A 25136-nucleotide genomic window follows, 5' to 3' on the forward strand; every position below is an offset into this window, starting at 1 on the left:
GGAAAAAATCCAATGTTTTATATGGTTACATTTTATTTAGATTGGCCCTTTAATCAATCGACTATAAGCAATTTTGCAACTACATGCCAAGTAACTCATTAGAGTATCAGTATGCTCAAAAATGGTCGAATCTAGTATGGCAGCAAATACATTTATATTCAGTTGATTTGTTGGTTGACCATCAAAATAAAGTGTTAGCATATATTTACAGGAGCACACAAACTAATACTCTGATGACCTTTAGTTGATATGTAGTTGCAGAGTTACTTATCAACAGCTCTTTAAAGGTACCATCAAAGTAATCAAACTGATATTCAATAAAAATAGTTCAAACCTAATATGTCATATATTACACATTCATCTGATCTGATATCTGATCTTATGGCTGTTTGAGATCATTTTATTATTATTACTACTTATAAGTGGTCTTTGACCGCTTTAAGTAAAGTAGCATCAGAAAAATGTCAAGATATGGGACTTATAATATATACAAAGTGGACGCAACATGTTACTTTTGTTATAAATCTGTAAAAACTGTTATAAATCTATAAAAACTGTTCTTATAAATATTCATGAGATGATACAACATATTGTAAAGTGTTTTATAATGCATTATGCATTCATCATAATGCCTTAAGAATGCCCTTAAAATGTATTATAAATACGGGCTTAATAGAAAGTGTTACCAAATGTTATACAGTAGTATTTGGTTGAAATGTAAAGAGGGATTCATTAGAAATGAAATGTACAGTAGCAGCTGAACTGACTGAATCTCATGATCAAGTCATACATGGATTCAGACACTCAGACTGATTCTAGGTTCTGTTTCTGAATCTATTGAATTTGGAGTTGAGTTGAACAGCTTATGATGGGTGAATTCATCCAAAGCTTAGTGATTCAGAGTTTGAATGTATTTACAAGAAAAATAAAAGAAGGTGTCAGAAAAGTACACTTGGTTTCAATATAGGTAAATTAGACGTGAAAGCATGGTATAAGAATTCAGATTTTTTATTATTTTGTCTAAAGAAGTCAATTCATTCATATATTTTATTGTCTATTTCTACAGCACTGTCTTTAAAATGAGTCTCTGTGAGAAGAGAGAGGATGAGGAGGATGTTCACTTACATAAAGCAGAATCTCCAGAATCCAGCTGTGTGTCTATGAAGAGTGAAAGATCCATGAGCAATCCTCCTGATCTCAGTGATGGAGCAGTGACCCCTGACACATCTGTGATGTGAGAAAATCAATAATCCACTTTCAGCTTTACAATATTAAAAATCTGAGATAAAACAACAAAACATCTGTTCATGATCATCTAAAACAAGTATATGGTGCAATATTTTTCATTAATAAAGGCTGCAAATTATTTAAATAAATTTTAGTTGTAAGCTTCATTTAAAAAAATATGTACAGCAAAAACAGTAAATATGCGTGATGTCGACTACCAAATTGATTTTTTGTGTGTGTGTGTGTGTTTTTTTTTTTTTGTGAATGTAGTGTTGTGTCAAATTAGAGCTTAGAGTTTTGTGTGCTATAGAATTTTTATGATTTTCTTTCCTGCTTTTCTCTCTTGCTTTTTCACTGTGTTTCTGTTCATCTCTGTTTCTGCAGAGTGAAGAGAGAAGATGTGATCAGATCAGTAATGCCCCGTCTGACCTGCACTGACTCTGACTTTCAGATGCTCATCAGACAGAGAGTCAAAGAGCAGCACAAAACCAGTATGAAGCACACGTATGAAAGCTTATTTGAGGGAATCAGACTAGAAGAGAATCAAACCCTCCTGAACAGGATCTACACAGAGCTGTACATCATAGAGGGAGAGAGAGAAGGAGTGAATGAAGAACATGAGGTTTTACAGATGGAGAAAACAGCCAGAACACAAGACACTCCAGTCTACTGCAATGACATCTTTAAACCCTTACATCAACCTAAATATGACAAAAACCCAATCAAGACTGTTCTTACTAAAGGCATCGCTGGAATTGGAAAAACCATATCTGTGCAAAAGTTTATTCTGGACTGGGCCGAGGGAAACGCCAATCAGGATTTAGATTTCATGTTTGTGCTTCCATTTCGAGAGCTGAACTTGATCCGAGATCATCAGTACAGTCTTCACAGACTTCTGCTGGACTTTCATCCTGAACTTCAAGATCTGGACTCACATATTTATGAGGAGTGTAACGTTGTGTTCATTTTTGATGGTCTGGATGAAAGCAGAATCACACTGATGTTTTCAGACGCTCAGAAAGTTAGTGATGTGAATGAGTTTTCATCAGTGGGTTTGTTAATGTCAAACCTCATCAGAGGAGAGCTGCTTCCCTCTGCTCTCATCTGGATCACCTCCAGACCAGCAGCAGCCAATCAGATCCCCTCCAAATACATCAACCGTGTGACAGAAATTCAGGGATTCAGTGACCCTCAGAAGGAAGAATATTTCAGGAAGAGAATCAGTGATGAACATCAAGCCAGTAGTATCATCTCACACATCAGAAAAATCAAGAAGCCTCCACATCATGTGCCACATCCCCGTCTTCTGCTGGATCTCATCCACTGTGCTTCAGAAGCTCCTGGAAGAAGATGACAGTGCAGAAATCCCTCAAACTCTGACTGAAATGTATATCCACTTCCTGCTGACTCAGATCAACATGAAGAGTCAGAAGTATGATGAAAAAAGCCCCAAAAATCTCCTGAAGTCCAACAGAGAAGTGATTATGAAACTTGCTGAAGTGGCTTTCAAACAGCTGATGAAGGCAATGTGATGTTCTATAAGGAGGACCTGACTGAGAGCAGCATAGACATCACTGACGCCTCAGTGTATTCTGGGATTTGCACTGAGATCTTTAAGCAGGAATCTGTGATTCATCAGAGAAAGTCTACAGCTTCATTCATCTGAGCTTTCAGGAGTTTCTCGCTGCTTTACATCTGTTTTTACTCCTATGAACCCAAGAATAAAGAATCACTGAAGTTGTTTATGAATGAAGGTTATAGGTGGAGTATCTATCTGTATGATTTACTAAAAGAAGCAGTTGATAAATCTTTACAGAGTGAAAATGGACACCTGGATCTTTTCCTGCGGTTCCTGCTGGGCATCTCACTGAAGCCCAGTCAAAGACTCTAAAGGATCTACTAACACAGACAGTGAACAGCTCAGAGACCATCAAGATAATCACACAGTACATTAAAGAAAAAATCAAGGGTGATGATCATCTCTCAGCTGACAGATGCATCAATCTGTTCCTTTGTCTGCTGGAATTGAAGGATCAGACTCTCTACAGAGAGATTCAGGACTTTGTGAAATCAGAGAATCAATCAGTGAATCAGATCTCTCCTAGTCATTGCTCAACAATTGCATACATGCTTCAGATATCAGAGGAGATGCTGGATGAGTTTGATCTGAAGAAATACAACACATCAGATGAGGGGAGAAGGAGGCTGATACCAGCTGTGATGAACTGCAGAAAGGCTCTGTGAGTAATCACTGAGTGAAACTCTGAATGTGTTTGTTCTGTTGAGACGCAGTAACACAATTTAAAGTGAAATCAGAAGCTGATTGAAGAGAATAAAAGTCTTTAATGTGTTTAGTCCCTTCTGACTCCCTCCAAACAATGTGTGCAACTTCTCAGACTCAGACGGTCACAAGCCCAGTGCAGAGGTTTAGTCAAAAACTGTTAAGAAAACTTGAAATTATGACAAAAAGTCTGCCATTTCACTGACCTTTACAATCAAACAGGCAGTTTTCACTATAGTTTCTCACTATTCTGCTGAACAGTCTATTGAGATCAGACTGAAATTATCAAAGATGAGTCCCTTAAAATTAAATAGTAAACCAGTAATAATTATTTGTAATCATGTGAGCACCCCAATTAAGTAAATTCAAATCTAAGTCATGAATCCAAAAAACACGAGTAGTGTGAATGTAGCAAAGGACATACTGTATTTAATTGAGTAGATAAATGATCAGAACTTGAATAATCAACTATTGCATTTTATTGCATATTATTTACAAAAACAATGACTGTCATTCTTGTGTGTTGATCAAACTAACATTATTCAGCTGACTGTCAGTCAGTTTCATAAATTTAATCCTGTGTTACAGACTTTCTGGCTGCAATCTCACTGATCAGTGCTGTGAAAGTTTGTCTTCATCTCTACAATCATCAAACTCCTCACTGAGAGAGTTAGATCTGAGTTACAATGACCTGCAGGATTCAGGAGTGAAGCTACTCTCTGATGGACTGAAGAGTCCAAACTGTCACCTCGAAATACTGAAGTAAGAAAAATAGATATTAAGCAGAAAGTCAAAGTACTTCTGGTTACAATACAGCATTACAACTGTTCAATGCACAGTGGATCATTTTTGTTGCAGTGAAGTTCTGTTGTATCAAGGACTAGATCGTCTAGTGAAAATATGGGTTCATTTGACTTTAAATATGGTTTTAATGAAAATAATGACCTTAACATTTCTATTATGTGGTAACCATTTATGTGTCATGAAAATTATTTATTCACTTACTGATTGAAATTGTCAAAGTAATGAGGAGTGGAGATGAACAAACTGTTACTGAGATCTGCTCCATCAGCACTGTAAGATATTGAACCCAGAGTGACTGAACTTTGCCTCTAGTCAGTGATCTGTGCATAAAAAGTTCTGCTTTCACGTTTGTAGACCTTGTTTTTCTGCTTCCCTGTTCTCCCACCTGTTTTTAGATTAGATTAGATTCAACTTTATTGTCACAAGTACACAGCTAATGAAATGCAGTTAGCATCTAACCAGAAGTGCAAGAATATAGTGTTGTACATACATATTAGTCTAGAGTAAGTGAAGCTATGATTTACATAATGTACAGTAGAGTTGCTATATACAATATTAAGTAGAGCATGTACAGAATATAAATAGAAGATAGTGGTAATAAATACAGTTGCTTGAGTGTAAAATAGTATTGTTAATGTATTCTATGCAAAATATCAGTAGTGCAATAATATTTTTATAGAAATAGTTTACTGTGCTTTGTATGGTAGCAATGTTAGACAGTTACAGTGTAATAGCTTGAACAATGTGCAGTCTGTGCAAACTATGAGTAGTGCAAATGCATATGTGTAAAGAACTGTGACCAGTGCAGCAAGAAATCAGGTGCAGGTTAGGTTGGTGGTGTGGTGTTCAGAAGAGTCACAGCGTCGGGGAAGAAGCTCTTCATGAACCTACTAGTGCGTAGGCTCCTGTAACACCTGCCAGATGGAATGAGTGTGAAAAGCCCATGGTTAGTATGAGAGGCATTCTTGTTGATGTTCCTTGCCCTGCCCAGGCAGTGCTTGTTATTAAATGTTCTCAGTGGAAGTTAACTTGGTGCCCATGATCCGTTGAGCAGTTTTCACCACCCACTGGAATGCTTTGGTGTCAGATGCGGAGCAATTGCTGTACCACACTGAGATGCAGTTTGTGAGTATGCTCTTAATAGTACAGCGGTAGAATTCAAAAAGGATACTGGGACTTTCTTAAGGCTCTGTAAGAAGTAAAGGCACTGCTGCACCTTTATGACTAGGGTGGAGGTGTTTAGGGACCAGGTGAGGTCATCAGATATGTGGATGCCAAGGAACTTGAAACTCGACATGCTCCACTACAGCTCCCTTGATGTAGATGGGTGTGTGTGCATGTCTCCTAGTCCACCTAAAGTCCACAATGTTTAGTTCCAGGTTGTTGGTGGCATGCCACACAGCCAGGTGCTGCACTTCATCCCTGTAGGCTGGCTCATCATCATCCTTGATCAGATCTACCACTGTGGTGTCATCTGCAAATTTGATTATGGTGTTGGAGCCATAAACAGCAACACAGTAATGGGTAGATATGGAGAACAGAAGAGGGGTCAGTAAGCAGCCCTGTGGCACACAGGGTGATGATGGAGGAGAGAGGACATTTAACTTAACAGACTGAGGTCTGTAAGTAAGAAAATCTAGAATCCAGTTGCAGACGCATGTGCTGATTCCATGCTGGCTGAGCTTGGAGATCAACTTGGAGGGGATTACAGTGTTAAATGCAGAACTGAAATCAATGAACAGCAATCTCACATGCATATTTTTACTGTCCAGGTGGGTAAGAGCAGAGTGATGTGCTGTAGAGATGGCGTCCTCTGTTAACCAATTGTGGTGATAGGCAAATTGGAATGGGTCTACTGTAGCAGGAAGAAAGGATTTTAAGTGGGATGCAACCAGCCTCTCAAAGTACTTGGCAATGATGGGGGTGAGTGCGACAGGACGGAAGTCATTAAGGAACAAGGCAGTGGAGTGCTTCGGTACTGGCACGATGTTGGATGTTTTGAAAGAAGTGGGGACAGTTGTTTGGGCCAGGGAGAGATTGAACATTTCTGTGAAGATTTCAACCAGCTGCTCTGCACAGGATTTAAGCACATGGCCAGGAACTCCGTGAGGTCAGCTTCATTCCATGCATTCCTTACACAGAGTGGAGTAAATATCTGAAGTGGAGAGTGTGAGAGGCAGTTCATTGGTTTTGGTCATTGTCATTCAGTTCACCTGTGTTTTATTAAGTCATTAGTCCCTCATCTGCATTTGTATTAAGTTTCTGGTTATTGCTTATATATACAATTTGTTGGTTTGCCTGTTCTCCGGTCTATTATATTATGTGTGTTAGTCAACTCCTGCATTGTGCACTTGATCTCCTGCCAGCAGGTGCTACAGTTGCCACCTGTCCCTTAAAATCGTCAAATCGATATGAACGTCATTTCTCCCTTATTTTACAAATGCCAAGGAATTTGCAGGTTGGAAAATAAATTTCATAAGAAGTATAAGATAAGTTAATTTGCGCATGATTGCATTTTGTCATCTTTGTTTCCATACCGATGGAGTCTCTAGGGGTCAGTTGCATGAACTTAACCACCATGTTAAGACTGTGTCTTAAGAACTAGTTTGACCTACTAGCAGTTGCCAAGGGGTAATCAGTCTTACTTTTCCAATACAAGTAAGAGCAATCTACCTTTTCATAACTGAATACAAACAGTTGTTTCCAGACTTGAAGAAAAAAATTAGACGAATAACTTTATAAGACTACTCTAAACAGTTTATACAACCAGCCCCAAAATGTGCTGTTAAGGCTCATTCACATGGAACACAGCATGCAGTAAACCTGTGTGGCTCACATCTGCCCAGTCTTCCCTTTGAACACATCTCCCGATGTAGGGCTGGATGGCAAAGTTATCAATGAGTCTGTCCAACTAATGATGAACGTGCAGTTTGCAGAGAAGCGTTTCAGTTGCTTATGGTGTACTTAAAGAGATAGTTCACCCAAAAATAAAATTCTGTCATCATTTATACACCCACAAGTTGTCTCAAACCTGTAATAATTTCTTTCTTCTGTTGAACATAGAAAATACTTTAAACAATGTTCATAACTGAACAGTTTCTGGTCACCAAAGACTCTGATAATATTTCTTCTTTACTATGGAATTTGAGGACCAGCAGCTGTTTAGATTCTCCACATTCTTCAAAGTAAATTAGTTTGTGTTCACTGGAAGAAAGAACTTTGTGTAGGTTTAGAACAATCTTTCTGGTAAACAAGGGAGGGTCAGTCAATGACAAACATAATCCAACAGGGTGAGACTAGAGAGATAATCCAGGTACAAAACAAAAGGTCCAGGCAGGGGCAAACAGGATCTGAACAGGGCAAGATGAGAGAGGTAATCCAAAGAACATAGGCAATAATCAGAAGACGAAGAAACGGACAAAACAAGACTAGGCTAAGGCTGAGAAACTTAATGCAGGCCCCGTAACATAGTTATCGCAAGTAGCCAGTGGTGGAAGAAGTACACAAATCAAGTACTTGAGTAAAAGTACAGATATGTATAGTAAAATATTACTCCAGTAAAAGTAAAAGTACTCCTTTTTAAATTTTACTCAAGTGAAAGTACAAAAGTACTCAATTTTTTATGTACTTAAGTAAAAAAGTACTGAAAGATAGATGTTTTGCAATTTTTTATAGGCTACTTAATGTAATTTTATATTAGAACATATATTTTTTAATAATCCTAGTGCTCAAATACCTGGGATTTTTTGGAGTCAGAGATGACCATCTGATCTTCACCAGTAAGAACAAAGTATTTTAAAGTTTGTTGTTTTACAGAACATCACAGTTATATATGACATGATAATAAGGCCTGAAGTTAGGAAGAACATTTTAGGGAAAATATAATTATATTTTCATAATGATTTTTTCCTTCTCGAATCTTGTCTGTGGTGTAAAAACACCCCTGGCCAAACGGGGTGCATTTGAACATGCACAAGTTATTTTATTTAATCTGTGTTAGTTTTTTTTTTTTTTACCTTAAACAAAGAGACGCTGATTGCATCGTCTGCACTCGAGCATTTCAGTGGGCTTAAACAGATCACTCTTTACAGCGGATTTAGTACCCAAACAACTGACAATTTTGACCTGAATATGATTTTCAGTTACAATAATTAATCCTAAATTTCGACATTAATAACTTACTTTTAGCAACATCAGACGCACGCGCTCACAAGATCTCACGGTTCTTACTTCTGTAGACTCACACTAAACGGTTCATTTGAATCAGTGAGTGGTCGACTCCAGAACAGCTGCAATCGGATCATTCGAATTCGTAAACAAATCGTTTGATGCGATTTGCGATCCGATTTTAAAGTTTATTTTGAAAGACTCAGTTCATTCATGATGAATCAGACACCGCTTCTGCCTGTCGAAGCACGTGATATATTATAGGGAGTAACGATATGTTTTATGAAATGTAGTGAAGTAAAAAGTACGATCTTATGCTTTGTAATGTAGTGAAGTAAAAGTTACTCAAAATAAAACTACTTTAGTATAGTACAGATACTTGAAAAATGTACTTAAGTACAGTAACGAAGTAAAGCTACTCCGTTACTGTCCACCACTGCAAGTAGCGATATACACATACAATACTCAGCCCTGAATGGCGGTGTGAGACTGGTTTATATACTGTGTGTTATTGGTAGCAGCTGTGTGTGATTAGTTTCAGGTGAGTTTGTGATTAGTGCAATGAAGTATGGGAATTGGAGTCCAGGGTGATGTGTAGTGTGAGAGTCTATGTGAAGAGCGGGGGACCTCTGGTGGTGAGTGAACAGAAGTCCATGGACAGGATTCATGACAATCAGAGCTTGGCGATATCTGCTAAATGCATAAATGTAAATCTAAATGGTAGCCATAATTATTATATTATTAGACAGATTAATTAATAGATTTTAATTAAAGGATAGCAAAATTAAGGGAATTAAAACAATGACATTCCTTATCCAGAATACAGAATGTATTCCCTTGCTGAATCTCCCCTTTCCCATTTAGGTAAAAAAAAAAAACAAAAAAAAAAAAACGTAAATGTTGTGGTCTTGTATTTTATCAGTTTTGATGTGCCAGATGATGTGATGATTAGTGTTTGTGTTTCCATGTTTAGATTATCTGGCTGTATGGTGACAGAGGAAGGCTGTTGTTTTCTGGCTTCAGCTCTGAGTTCAAACCCCTCACACCTGAGAGAGCTGGATCTGAGCTACAATCACCCAGGACAATCATTTGTCAAGCTGCTTTCTGATCCAAACTACAGACTGGAGAAACTCAAGTATGTTCAACACTAACAATCATCCTGTTATGTGTGTTTTTACATGTTTTTAAAGTCAAAAATAGAAGAAAAAAAGATTCAACATACAGATTCAGAGATCAGTCTAAATAAGTATAAATTATGCTTGAGCTCCTGATACTGCAACTGGACTGGATTCGGACTGACCTCAGAATAAGAATAAAACAGACTAATATTAGTGTAGATGCCATTCTTGTTAAAATGTAACAAGTACATTTGGGTGTTAAGGGAAGTGTTCCCATCTCAAAGGTTCTTCATTAGAAGAAGCAACTCATAAAACTTTGTACTTTATAAACCCACTCCAGACTTTTCATGTTTGCAATTTAAAATGGTTTGCTATTTTTTTTTTCGGTTTACGATTTAAAAAAAAAAAACTATTCCTGAATGTGTAAAATGTTTAATTTTCAATGTAATGTCCTCTTCTGATTTTAAATCTATAAAATCTGACGTATATTATTATTTTAGTTTGGATCATGGAGGAGAGTTCAGGATTAGAGCAGGACCACAGAAATGTAGGTCTCTCTCTCTTTCTCTCTCTCTCTCTCTCTCTCTCTCACACACACACACACACACACACACACACACAAACACTTAATTATTATTATTATTGTTGTGTTGTGTTGGGTCAGTCCATCAGTCCATCAAGTGGTCCAAAAATTGTAAAGTTGGTCGAATAGAAGAAACAGAAGTAAAATTCTTCAAATTATTCAAGTTCGGTTCGGTCATTATTAACATAATCTCAATTGAATATTTAAAAAACAAAAAAACTAAAATAATATGTATTATTTTACTTATTTTTATTACAACATGCCTAGATAAAAGAGCCTTGAATAGGTCAATATATTGAGGTTTCTGTGAAGGTCTGTATAACCAAAATTTGTTTTGGACCATGACACAAAAAACAACTGCTGTGGTTAAACTAAGTAAGTAAAAAATAAAATACTGGTTTTGCAATACCAATTGAAATAAAATAATAATAATAATAATAATAATGGTAAAATAAAAATGGTCAAGCAACCAACTTCATAAATTTGGACCACTACTGATGGAATGACTTCGGTTATAAATGTTTTATCCTCTCTTCTTCTGTAGATGGATGTGATCTCACACTGGATTTAAACACAGCAAACCCTCATCTCGCTCTGTCTGAGAGGAACAGGAAGGTGACAGGTGTGAAAGAGAAGGAGCCGTATCCTGATCATCCAGAGAGATTTGATGTGTGTCGTCAGGTTCTGTGTAGAGAGAGTCTCTCTGGACGCTGTTACTGGGAGGTTGAATGGAGCGGGCTTGGGCTTAATATATCAGTGACTTATAAAGGAATCAGCAGAAAAGGGGACGGAGATGACTGCTGGCTTGGATTCAATGAAAAATCCTGGAGGCTGGACTGTATTAATAACAGATTCACTGCATTACACAAGAAGAAGAACACAGACATATCAGCTCCTTCGTTCTCTAACAGAGTAGGAGTGTATCTGGACTGGTCCAATGGTGTTCTGTCCTTCTACAGCGTCTCTGACACACACACACTCACACACTTACACACATTCACCAGCACATTCGCTGAACCCCTCTATGCTGGATTTGGAGTTTATTTTGAGAGTTCAGTGTCTCTGTGTGAGTTTAAATAACCTCCAGTGAGAAACAACTGAGATACAACAGTTCGGTGAAAAACATACAATGTATATATGTATATTTAAAGCTTAAACTATACATATATACATAAATATTTAGCATTATCTTTGGTACTGACTTTAAAGGACTAATTTTAAAGTGAATTACCTTATGTGAGAACAATGATGCTATTATATCTTTAAGCCTATATTTATGTGTTGCTTAAGTTGCATTTATAAATCAATATTAATTATTAAGTTTTACTCAGAAATTTACACTTACATTTAGTTATTTAGCAGACGCTTTTATCGAATGCGACTTACAAATGAGAACAATGGAAGCTTTCAAAAACAACAAAAGAGCAATGATATATGTGCTATAACAAGTCTCAGATAGGTTAACACGCCCTTACGAAAATTAACCATGGTTTTACTACAGATAAAACCAAAAAACCATGGTTACTGTAGTTAAACCATGGTAACCACAAATTAACCATGGTTTTGCTATATTAACCATAGTTTAACCATGGTATTTGTAGTAAATCTGTGGTTTTACAAATGGCAGTCAATATGCCAAAAAACCATGGGTTACTACAGTTTTACTATAATAAAACCATGGTTATTTTTCGTAAGGGACAGTACACGTATCATGGGACTTTTACATAATATAATAAATAAAAAGAAAACAGATAGAATAGAAAAAGAATAGAGCAAGCTATATATATATATACTAGTGATGCGCGGGTTGATCCAAAATGAGCGGGTGCCTGCGGTTACGAGTCATTCAAAAATATTTGTAATGCTATTTGGGTCGCGGTCGGTCGGGTCGGTCATTTTTGAAATACATAGTCCTACACTTTATTGGCCGAATAACTGGCATGAAGATGATGCACAGGCTCAGTCTGCATGTAGAGATGGAGGCGGCAAAGAAGACTGCACGGGGAGCAACATCGCTGTTTTTGATGACTTCATTAAGTTTTGTTTTATAGAAAACTCTTTTTAAAAGATTTTCGTTTTTTTTTATAAATTGTATCTTAATTTTGATCAATGTTTTATCAATCAGTTGCCCGTATTTAATAAATAAGAAGCAAATATATAGCCTAGCACACAATGTAATAAGGCGCCGGCACGATCACTTGCATTGCATGTGAAATAAAGATTTGAGAAATATAGGTTATATATTACAGAAAGCTTGAAATGTCTTCTTTTAAATGAAAATGAACAAACCCGAGCCATATGTCTGCTGACCTTGCAGAAACATACAAATAGACATAGCCAGACTAGACTATTTTAGTACAAATTATGAGTTTACTGACGTTTTTTAAGTGAAATTAATAAATTAAGTGTTTTTTTTTTTGCCTGGTTAGTTTTGCCTACGTTCCTATGGCCCAATGACCATACGATGAGCATTTAATGCTTTTTAAAAATGCGGGTCAGGAAGCAGGTCGGGTACAATATTTTATTTTTATTTTTTTGCGGTCCGAGTTGCGGGCGGGTGTCACGCTGTCAGTCTCTGTTTTCCTGGGTGTTCCCTAGTGAGCTCACTTCTCCTTAGGCACTTCACCATAATTCCTCTAGTCTGGTCCTGTCTTCACAGTAATTGCACTCCAGTTAATCGCACAGGTGCAGGCAATCTATTGTTGTTAGTCTCCGTTAGCCGGTCGGTTGTGGGTTATTAATACATTTACCCGCGCATCACTGATTATACACATTAAAAGAAAATAGATAGAATACAAAAGATTAGAAAGGTAGTTCGATTTTTTATTTGATTTATTTTTATTTCATTTTGTAAAGAATATAATTAGAATAGCATAAATTAATTTTAAGATGCGACGTTCACTTGCAGAATGCAAGCTTCTAGAGGCACATAAGTCTGAAGTAACAAATTTAGGTAAAGGTATAGAGCCAGTGGTAGTTTTGTAGCCCCTTATGAAAGGAAAATATATTTACCAATATATTTCTTAAAATATATTGTGATATATTGTAATATATTATTTTGCCTTTTTATTTTCTAATATTTTATATATTTGAATACATTTAATAATATATTGATGATACATATATTTTATAATATTTTGCAAAATATACAAATGATTGCCACTTTCAATATATTGGAAAAATAAATATATATATAAGAATATATGCCTAATATATTACATGATATTTTCCAATATACTGCAATATATTTTTGTTTCATAAGAGGCCAAACATCAATGCCTTGAATTTTATACGAGCAGCTATTGGAAGCCAGTGCAAATTGATAAACAGAGGTGTGACGTGTATTCTTTTTGGCTCATTAAAAATGAATCTTGCTGCTGCGTTCTGAATTAATTGTAAAAGTTTGATAGAATTGGCTGGAAGACCTGCAGAGATAGCATTGCAATAGTCCAGCCTGGACACAACAAGAGCTTGAACAAGGAGTTGTGTAGCATGTTCTGATACTATAATTGAACAAAACAGTACATTTCTAGAGTTTGTTTGAATTTTTAAGTGGAAATGTTGCTGTATTAAAATGGAATGGCTGCTGATGTTGGACATTTTGTCATATTTGTCTCATTATTCCAAGGTCAACTGAGTATCTGACATCATGTTTTTTTAAATATACTGTAATATATGACAATTTAATACTGACATATTTTAATATTTATTCCACACACAATAATCATTTGTAATGTTAGTTTTGCAGTTCTGAGCACCATTATTTGCTTTAATCTAGGCTAAGTGCATAAATGAATAGATATCAACTTTATAAAAAAATATTTGCAGTTTCAAAGTGTTTTTTTTTTTTTAAATATACAAATCATGGTTATACATAATATATAATGCACTTATTAGTCCTCTCTAGTGTTTCTGTCAGGAACAAGTCCGTGTTTTCGCTAAATCTTTTACATGACCAAATATTTTTTATTAACCTTCATGCACTGTATTTAATTTCTGCCTCAAGAGTCTCCTTAAGTGGGTTTTAATTAAAATCTCATTGGTGTGATGGCAATCAACAACCATTTAATTTCGGCTCTCGTGTACAAATACTTTTTGGCTAACAATGTTACAATAGTAATGTAAATAGTTAATTTCTTAACTTAATTAATTAATTCATTAATTCATTTGTTTGTTTGTTGTTAATTATTATTCTGCTAATATTATGTCTCTCCTGCATTAGACATCAAATCAGTGATGGGAGAGAGAATATGAACTCTTAATTTCCCAAAGATTTATTTATCATACATATTATCATACATCCTTCATATTTTTTATTACTTGGATATCCTACTCATTCTGCATTTTTCTGTGGTGAAGTAAAAACTACAGAAAAATTATGTAATTTCTACAAAAGTTCGTTCAGGCAAAAATGATAAAAAAATATAAAAAATAAAGCAAATTCTTTATTAGTACTCAATTCAAGCTTGTAGAAATTAAAGCATAAATATCCACATTATAAAACTAAATAAAACCCACTAAACTTTTCTGACACTGGTGTTCCAATCATGCACCGCAGCATGATTATTTAATTAGGTTGTTTTTTTTGTTGTTGCTATTTTCCAGCTGTATTTAAACTGTTTTATCATTGCTGTCTTATACGATTTTGTCACATATGACATCCATATTCAAAAATGAACCTTAGTCCATTAGACAGTAGAGTTACTGTCTTTGTGTAAAGTGAAAGTGAAAGTGACGTGACATTCAGCCAAGTATGGTGACCCATACTCAGAATTTGTGCTCTGCATTTAACCCATCCAAAGTGCACACACACTGTGAACACACACCGGGAGCAGTGGGCAACCATTTATGTTGCGGTGCCCAGGGAACAGTTGGGGGATCAGCCACAACCTTGTACCTGTATTTTGTACCAAGTACTGAAGTCTGTTTTTGAGAGAGTGCCGCATCACTAATTATGTAGATATGGTGTCTATATGATATCTATTGTATTATTTATTTAGTTGTTTCTGAATAAAACGAACATTCTAAAGGCAGGGTTTAACAATCACAAGTGTGCTTTTTGTCCATCATCAACCAGATGATGTGAGGGGAGATACACACATTTATTTATCAAGCTTCTGAAATATACATACTTAATAATAAACTATATAAAATGCACTTCTGAAAAAACTTCCTGTTAAATATTCTTCCAGACTTCAGAGAAACTGAGGAACATTTGCATTGTGATTTCATTCTCATTGCTTTACTGCAGGGCTTGTTGACACTTTATGATATAATGCTGTATTTGTGTTTACGTAGGCCTATTTGATCATGCTTGCATTACTTCAAACATGCATTCGGTATTTCACATGATGAGTCAGTTTTATTTTCTCAGATGATTGACTGCAGGATTATTGTCAGAGCTCTTGTTAAATTGAACTAAGAACATTACTTTAAAAATAGTAAAGTTTAATACATTGTTTTAATGGGAAAAAGGTATATCAGTCCACATCAAGTTATAGGAGCTGTGAGAACTCAAGTTCTCATAATGTGTATTTGATCCTGCCTTTGATTTCTATCTTTCTTTTCACAGCTATGTGTGTTTTTGTATTTACATGTGGACATATTCAGAAGTTCAGAGCATTGGTTCACCTGTGCAGGTGTTTTACACCCAACATTGTCTTTCTGTTTTACAGGAAAAACCATACACCAGTTAAACCAGTTTATGTCTAAAGTAAAACTATTTAAACAGCCTCCATTTTGTGAAAGGGGACAACATGATGAACAGCAGGAGAAAAAAAATGTGAATAAGGTGGAGCAGTTTGTGAATAGTTTATTTTAATGCTGCTGACTATAGAAAGACTGGATTCATGAACTGAATGAAGTTTGTGTTTGATGATCTTCATTGTTGAGAAAGAGGTAGGTTTGAACAAACACATTTCTAGATTCATTATCATTCATTGGTAAGTCAATATGAGTCTGTATTTGTAGATACTTGTTCTATTCTGCTGTATTGTAAGAGATCTTTCAATACTACAGCCAGAAAATGATTCTAATTTCATACAGTAACTGGTGTTAATGTGAAGAGTGATTCCTTAGAGATGTAATAAGCAGCAACAGCTCTACTGACTGAATTTCATCTTGAATCAGGAAGTGAAAAGTTAAAAGGTTTAAGATCGAATCATGAATGGATTCAGACACTCAGACTGATTCTAGGTTCTGTCTCTCAATCTATAGTTGAGTTGAACAACTTTGGGTGAATATTCATCCAAAGCTTAGTGATTCAGAGTTTGAATGTATTTACAAGAAAAATAAAAGAAGGTGTCAAAAAATTACATGTTAATTAGATGTTAAAGTGTGGTATAAGAACACTGTATCTCATTATTTTGTCTAAAGAAGTCAATTCATTCATATATTATATTGTCTATTTCTACAGCACTGTCTTTAAAATGAGTCTCTGTGAGAAGAGAGAGGATGAGGAGGATGTTCACTTACATAAAGCAGAATCTCCAGAATCCAGCTGTGTGTCTATGAAGAGTGAAAGATCCATGAGCAATCCTCCTGATCTCAGTGATGGAGCAGTGACCCCTGACACATCTGTGATGTGAGAAAATCAATAATCCACTTTCAGCTTTAAAATATTTCTTATCTGAGACAAAACATGTCTGTTCATGATCATCTAAAACAAATATATGCTTTTAATGAATAAAGGCTGCAAATTGTTTAAATTAATTTTAATCATAAGCTTCATTTAAAAAAAATGTATGTACAGCAAAAACAATTTGATTGATGTCGACTTCAATTTTTTTGTGTGAAATTTTTGGTGTTGTGTCAAATTAGAGCTCAGAGTTTTATGTGCTGGAGAATTTTTATGATTTTCTTTCCTGCTTTTCTCTCTTGCTTTTTCACTGTGTTTCTGTTCATCTCTGTTTCTGCAGAGTGAAGAGAGAAGATGTGATCAGATCAGTAATGCCCCGTCTGACCTGCACTGACTCTGACTTTCAGATGCTCATCAGACAGAGAGTCAAAGAGCAGCACAAAACCAGTATGAAGCACAAGTATGAAAGCTTATTTGAGGGAATCAGACTAGAAGAGAATCAAACCCTCCTGAACAGGATCTACACAGAGCTGTACATCATAGAGGGAGAGAGAGAAGGAGTGAATGAAGAACATGAGGTTTTACAGATGGAGAAAACAGCCAGAACACAAGACACTCCAGTCTACTGCAATGACATCTTTAAACCCTTACATCAACCTAAATATGACAAAAACCCAATCAAGACTGTTCTTACTAAAGGCATCGCTGGAATTGGAAAAACCATCTCTGTGCAAAAGTTTATTCTGGACTGGACCGAGGGAAACGCCAATCAGGATGTAGATTTCATGTTTGTGCTTCCATTTCGAGAGCTGAACTTGATCCGAGATCATCAGTACAGTCTTCACAGACTTCTGCTGGACTTTCATCCTGAACTTCAAGATCTGGACTCACATATTTATGAGGAGTGTAACGTTGTGTTCATCTTTGATGGTCTGGATGAAAGCAGAATCACACTGATGTTTTCAGACGCTCAGAAAGTTAGTGATGTGAATGAGTCTTCATCAGTGGGTGTATTGATGTCAAACCTCATCAGAGGAGAGCTGCTTCCCTCTGCTCTCATCTGGATCACCTCCAGACCAGCAGCAGCCAATCAGATCCCCTCCAAATACATCAACCGTGTGACAGAAATTCAGGGATTCAGTGACCCTCAGAAGGAGGAATATTTCAGGAAGAGAATCAGTGATGAACATCAAGCCAGCAGTATCATCTCACACATCAGAAAATCAAGAAGCCTCCACATCATGTGCCACATCCCCGTCTTCTGCTGGATCTCATCCACTGTGCTTCAGAAGCTCCTGGAAGAAGATGACAGTGCAGAAATCCCTCAAACTCTGACTGAAATGTACATCCACTTCCTGCTGATTCAGATCAACATGAGGAAGCAGAAGTATGAAGAGAGAGATCCAGAGAAACTCCTGCCGTCCAACAGAGAAGTGATTATGAAACTTGCTGAAGTGGCTTTCAAACAGCTGATGAAGGGCAATGTGATGTTCTATAAGGAGGACCTGACTGAGAGCAGCATAGACATCCCTGACGCCTCAGTGTATTCTGGGATTTGCACTGAGATCTTTAAGCAGGAATCTGTGATTCATCAGAGGAAAGTCTACAGCTTCATTCATCTGAGCTTTCAGGAGTTTCTAGCTGCTTTCTTTGTGTTTTACTCCTATGTATCCAAGAATATTCAAACATTGAAGTTGTTACTGAATGCAAGATATCAGTTGTACAGCTGTAGACTCTTTCTGCATGAGCTACTAGAATCAGCAGTTGATAAAGCCTTAGAAAGTAAAAATGGACACCTGGATCTTTTCCTGCGGTTCCTGCTGGGCATCTCACTGGAGCCCAGTCAGAGACTCTTACAGGATCTACTGAGACACACAGTGTACAGCTCAAAGACCATCAAGAAAACAACACAGTACATTAAAGACACAATCAAGGGTGACAAAGGTCTCTCAGCTGACAGATGCATCAATCTGTTCCTCTGTCTGTTGGAGATGAAGGATCAAACTCTGTACAGAAAGATTCAGGAGTTGCTGAAATCAGAGAATAACTCAGTGAGGAAACTCTCTCCTGGTCACTGCTCAACAATCGGCTACATGCTTCAGATATCAGAAGAGATGCTGGATGAGTTTGATCTGAAGAAATACAACACATCAGAGGAGGGTAGAAGGAGATTGATACCAGCTGTGGTGAACTGCAGAAAAGCTTTGTGAGTATCGGTTGATGTGTAACAAATAAAACTAACATATTAATTAAAATATTTATTGATTCCATTTTTAGATCCCTCTCCTATTTTCTAAGCATTAACACCAGTTTAAATGACAAAGGAAAAATTTGATAAAAGTGATCCGTCTGTCATACAGTGTTTTCCATTTTAAAAATATTGAGAAAAAAAGACCGGTCAAGAGTAGAAAATTATTTAAAAAAATATTCAAACCTAGAATGTCAGAATGAGAATGTGTAGTTTGTCAGGAACCAATTGTTCAGTGAATGGGCCAGGGGCGGGACCCCAGTTGCCCCCCCCCCCCCACTAGATGTCTAGTGATAGGCTTGTTTTTAATATTTCTAACTGCATCTGGCAGTGGCGGATCCTGGCATGTGTAGGCTGCTGCCTAGGGCCACTTTCTTCTCTTCTTTATACTTAATTTTAATGATCCATGTAATGCGCAATGTAATGCACAAGCATGAATCTCCACTCGCAAGCAGATTTCCTTCACTCACACAAAACTAGACATGTGCTTTTAAATATACAGTACATGGTTCTTTTATGAATTATCTATCTCAGTCAGATATAGATTACGTGTACGCTCAAATGTTGTCCTCGCATCACTGAAGACCAGAAGAGATTTTTTTCTAAATCAGGTGAAGAGTAGCCTTGGCTTTTCTCACTAAAATGGAAGCAAGCTGATTATAGTCAGCCTTCTCTAGTTATTTATTTTATTATTTAATACTTATTTTAATTAAGTGCTTAAACTGTAAATATGCATTTAATAAATTATTTTATTTAGTGCATTTGTATTTTGTAGTTTTTGTATGCAATAAAGGTGTATAAACCAGGTTCCAGACATAATCACTGAGGGTGCTTCTGCAATTAGTGAGGATGCTCTAGTTTTAATGTACATTTTCACATATTTTGTCCTGTGTATTGCTATGGTTATCACAATGTAAATCTGCTACTTTGAGAGCAAATCCCACATAGATATGCAGATGTAATTTCCGACAAACAAAGTTTTTTACATTTTAAATGGATTTTAAGCCTAGAAAACTCTCAAGGAGTGTTCTTTATAACCACTAAAAAGCTGTTACTCTTTGTTAATCGCGATCTCACAAAGTTATGACCAATGAATCTCACACGGCACAATTAATAAATTATTAACATCATGTACTGTATACTGTATGTTATCATGAAAGTATTCAATTGTATAGCTCAACACGAAACAAAAACTGGTGTGTTACAGCCTTTGATACGAGAGAAACCCCATCATGAGGATGATGAAAGTGTTTTCACTTGAATAAAGCCTTTGAAGGCCTTTTAAGTGTTTTTCTTAATTGAATAAAAAAAAAGAATAAACACTGATAAATATTGCATTTGATGAGAGAGCATTTGCAGCTTAGCACTTCCTAATAGTGTACCATAGTCCATAGTCCTTTTTTTTCTTCAGTTGAACAATAGGAAACTGAAATTTGGTCCTTGATGATTCCTAAAATGCAAGTCAATGGTTATCATATCAGGTGACAAAGAATTAACACCCTTGGCTCTATATTGAGGTTCTATGAGGGGAAACAATCAATCTGTGCAAGAAACTAAACATTATTTACAATGTTATTACCATTATTAAAAAAATCATTATTTCGAACTGGCTGTTTTTAGTGAACTGTTCCTAGGAAACATTTCGGACTTTTCAGAAAAACTGCTGAGCCTTGATGAACATGTTTGATCTCACTGGTCAGTTCTGTGAATGTTTGTCTTCATTTCTACAATCAAAATCCTCACTGAGAGAGTTGGACCTGAGTAACAGTGACCTGCAGGATTCAGGATTAAAGCTTCTGTCTGATGAACTGAAGAGTCCAAACTGTCAATGTGCATCACACAAACATGCCAAATATTAAAAACAAAAGGATTACAGTGTAAAAGAATATTATTGTGTAGGCTAGATAAATATGAAAATGTAATGATGGATAGTCATTGTCTGTATTAGAATTAGGCTACCTATTTGCAATCCAACCTATTACTACTTATAATGATGAATGAAATCTTCTACTTCATCCCACGCCTTCTTCACCTCAGGGAACCTTTGATGGATTCCTGCTTGTCCCGTAGATGATCTGATCATGCGCTTTAACTTCGTGCACGAGCAGATCGGTTTCTTCGATTGAGAAGCGATCAGCTTTTCCAGCAAAAAAAATTCCACCATGTAAATAGTGATCCGCCATGGGGCGAGCGCATCTTGCTCTTAAAGGGAATGGGAGATGACACTCTGATTGGTTTATTGAACGTTATGCCCATTACTCATTAAGAGAATAGGGACAACCCATTCCAAAAATGGCAATCCTCATAAGGCTGTGGTTGGTTGTGCATCTTTTTCTTTCACACTCTTTGTATTCCACTCAACGTTCTGTTTACATGCTTGGACACAGCACTCTGTGAACAGCCAGCTTCTTTGGCAATGGATGTTTGTGTTTTACCCTCCTTGTGAAGGGTGTCAGTGACTGTCTTCTGGATAACTGTCAGATCAGCAGTCTTCCTCATGATTGTGTAGCCTAGTGAACCAAACTGAGAGACCATTTTGAACGCTTAGGAAAACTTTACAGGTATTTTGAGTTGATAAGCTGATTGGCATGTCACCATATTCTAATTTGTTGAATTGGTGTTTTTTTGTTAAATGTGAGCCAAAATCCATTTATTGAATACACAATTCACAATTTGAGTTGAATTACTGAAATAAATTAACTTTTCCACGACATTCTAATTTATTGAGATGCACCTGTAGAATGGACAATCCTGCTATACAGCCGTGCTGAATAATGCCACTCTTTCTTTTGCATTAAAAAGATTTACTTGTATTAAAAATAAAAATACATTTAAAGGTATTCATTTTACAGGTACTTTTGTCTAAATCTATTTACAAATGAGGAATATCACAAGCAATTATTCATTAGGGAACATTAATCATGTTCAAAGTCATGTGCAGAAAATCTTTTAACCCACCATCTCTGCTTTATTGAAGCATATTTAATCCTGTGTTATAGACTTGCTGGATGCAATCTTACTGATCAGTGCTGTGAAAGTTTGTGTTCATCTCTAAAATCATCAAAATCACTGAGAGAGCTGGACCTGAGTAACAATGACCTGCAGGATTCAGGAGTGAAGCTTCTGTCTGATGGATTGAAATTCCAAACTGTCAACTCAACATAATGAGGTAAGAAAAACAGATAAAGATAAACTGGGTTATGAAATTAAAGATGTCTTTGATGCTGACTGCGAATGTGTGTTTTTGTAGATTATCTGGCTGTATGGTGACAGAGGAAGGCTGTTGTTTTCTGGCTTCAGCTCTGAGTTCAAACCCCTCACACCTGAGAGAGCTGGATCTGAGCTACAATCACCCAGGACAATCATTAGTCAAGCTGCTCTCTGATCCAAACTACAGACTGGAGAAACTCAAGTATGTTCAACACTAACAATCATCCTTTCATTTGTGTTTTTACATGTTTTTAAAGTTCCAAGATACAGATTCAGGGATCAGTCTAAATGAGAAGAAATTATGTTTGACCTCAAGATCCTGGAACCAGACTGGATTCGGATGACTACGGTGATCTCAAAATAAGAATGAAACAGACTAATATTAGTGTATATGCCATTCTTCTTACAATGCAAGAAGTACATTGGTTGTTAAGGGAAGTGTTCCCATCTCAAAGGTTCTTCATCAGAAAAAGCAACTTATATAACTTTGTGTGAGGAAAATTTAAATCAATAATCGCATGTACTTTACAAAAACCCACTCCAGACTTTTCATATTTACAATTTAAAAGGGTTACTTGATTTTGTCAGTTTATGTAAAACAAACAAACAAACAAACAAACATAAAAAAACGATAATACAAAAATGCATGAATGTTTAAAATGTCTAATTTTCAATCTAACGTCCTCTTCTGATTTTAAATCTATAAAATCTGACATCTTTTATTATTTTTTAGTTTAAATCATGGAGGACAGTTCAGGATTAAAGCAGGACCACAGAAATGTAGGCCTCTCTCTCTCTCTCTCTCTCTCTCTCACACACACACACACACACACACACACAGGCACACAAACAGACACACACACACACACACATCTAAATTATTGTTGTTGTGCTGTGTTGGGTCAGTCCATCAGTCCATTGAGTGGTTCAAAAATTGTAAAGTTGGTTGATTAGAAGAAACAGAAGTAGAATTCTTCAAATTATTCAAATTTAGTCATATTAACATAATCTCAATTTAAATGATAAAAGAAAACACTAAAATAATATGCATTATTTTATTTATTGTTTATTACAACATGCCTAGATAAAAGGCTTGAATAGGCCAAGGTATTGAGGTTTCTGTGAAGGTCTATATAACCAAAATTCGTTTTGGGCCATGACACAAAAACAGCTGCTGCGGTTAAACTATGTAAGTAAAAGAAGAAGAAGAAGAAGAAAATAGTGGTTTTGCAATATAAATAGTAATAAAAAAAAGGGGAAAAATAAAAATGGTCAAACAACCAACTTCATAAATTTGGACCACTACTGATGGAATGACTTCTGTTATAAATGTTTTAACCTCTCTTCTTCTGTAGATGGATGTGATCTCACACTGGATTTAAACACAGCAAACACCCATCTCGCTCTGTCTGAGAGGAACAGGAAGGTGACAGGTGTGAAAGAGAAGCAGCCGTATCCTGATCATGCAGAGAGATTTGATGTGTGTCGTCAGGTTCTGTGTAGAGAGAGTCTGTCTGGACGCTGTTACTGGGAGGTTGAATGGAGCGGGTTTGGGCTTAATATATCAGTGACTTATAAAGGAATCAGCAGAAAAGGGGACGGAGATGACTGCTGGCTTGGATTCAATGAAAAATCCTGGAGGCTGGACTGTATTAATAACAGATTCACTGCATTACACAAGAAGAAGAACACAGACATATCAGCTCATTCGTTCTCTAACAGAGTAGGAGTGTATCTGGACTGGTCCAATGGTGTTCTGTCCTTCTACAGCGTCTCTGACACACACACACTCACACACTTACACACATTCACCAGCACATTCACTGAACCCCTCTATGCTGGATTTGGAGTTTATTTTGAGAGTTCAGTGTCTCTGTGTGAGTTTAAATAACCGTAAGAAACAAATGAGACACAACAGTTCAGTGAAAAACATACTCTATATATATATATATATACACACACACACACACACACACATATATATATATATATATATATGTATATGTATGTATATTTATTTTAAAAGCTTAAACTATATGTGTGTACATAAAAAAGTACCCTCTGTGAGAACAATGATGCTATTATATCTTAAAGCCTATATTTATGTTTTGCTTAAGTTGCATTTATAAATCAGTATAAAGTTTTGTGTTTTACTCAGAGTATAGATGTTTTAAGTGTAATTGAGTATCATTTTGATACTATAATGGAATAAAACAGCAAATTTCTAGTGATTGGAATTGTTAAGTGGAAATGTTGCTGTATTATAATCTAATGGCTGCTGAAGTTGGACATTTTGTCGGATTTGTCTCATTATTCTGAGTATTTGAGTATTGAGTATTTTTTGATCAGTGTGTTTATTTAAATGGACTGTAATATATGAAAATTTAATACTGACACATTTCAATATTTACACATACATTTACATAATCACTTGAAGTTCTGAGCACCAATATTTGTTTTAATCTAGGCTATAAATTCATAAATTAATACAAATAAACTTTATTAAAAAATATTTGCCGTTTCAAAGTGTTTTTTTTGTTTTCTTTTTTTTTTTTGTTAAGGATTTAAATATACGCATTGTAAAGGGGCTGACAAGACATGAGGATCCAGGTGCAAGTTTTATTGGTCACAGACGTGGTCATTACAGGCATGGGTTAAACAATGGCAAACAGATATATAGAGGGCAAGACACAAGAATAATCCAAGGGCAAGTGAGGGTCTTCGAGGAGCGAATGATATCCAGACAGAGTAATCTAAACGGTAAATCCAACTACCCAAAAATAAGAATAAAAAACCAGGTGAACAAACCACAAAGGCAAGACAAGGCAGGAAACAAGACAACACAATTTTTAATAATGTAAATAGTTAATTAATTCATTTGTTTGTTTATTGTTAATTATTGTTCTGCTAATATTATGTCT

The 25136-nt window shown here is 36.0% G+C and overlaps 2 pseudogenes; both read left to right on the forward strand.

The window, feature by feature from the left end:
• The first annotated feature begins 1070 nt into the window (after positions 1 to 1070).
• Positions 1071 to 11281, forward strand: LOC113099215 (NACHT, LRR and PYD domains-containing protein 3-like; annotated as a pseudogene).
• A 4689-nt stretch (positions 11282 to 15970) lies between these two features.
• LOC113099214 (NACHT, LRR and PYD domains-containing protein 3-like) lies at positions 15971 to 24661 on the forward strand (annotated as a pseudogene).
• The last annotated feature ends 475 nt before the right edge of the window (positions 24662 to 25136 follow it).

The sequence above is a fragment of the Carassius auratus genome, unplaced genomic scaffold (assembly GCF_003368295.1).
Source record: "Carassius auratus strain Wakin unplaced genomic scaffold, ASM336829v1 scaf_tig00216886, whole genome shotgun sequence".
Lineage (NCBI taxonomy): Eukaryota > Metazoa > Chordata > Actinopteri > Cypriniformes > Cyprinidae > Carassius > Carassius auratus.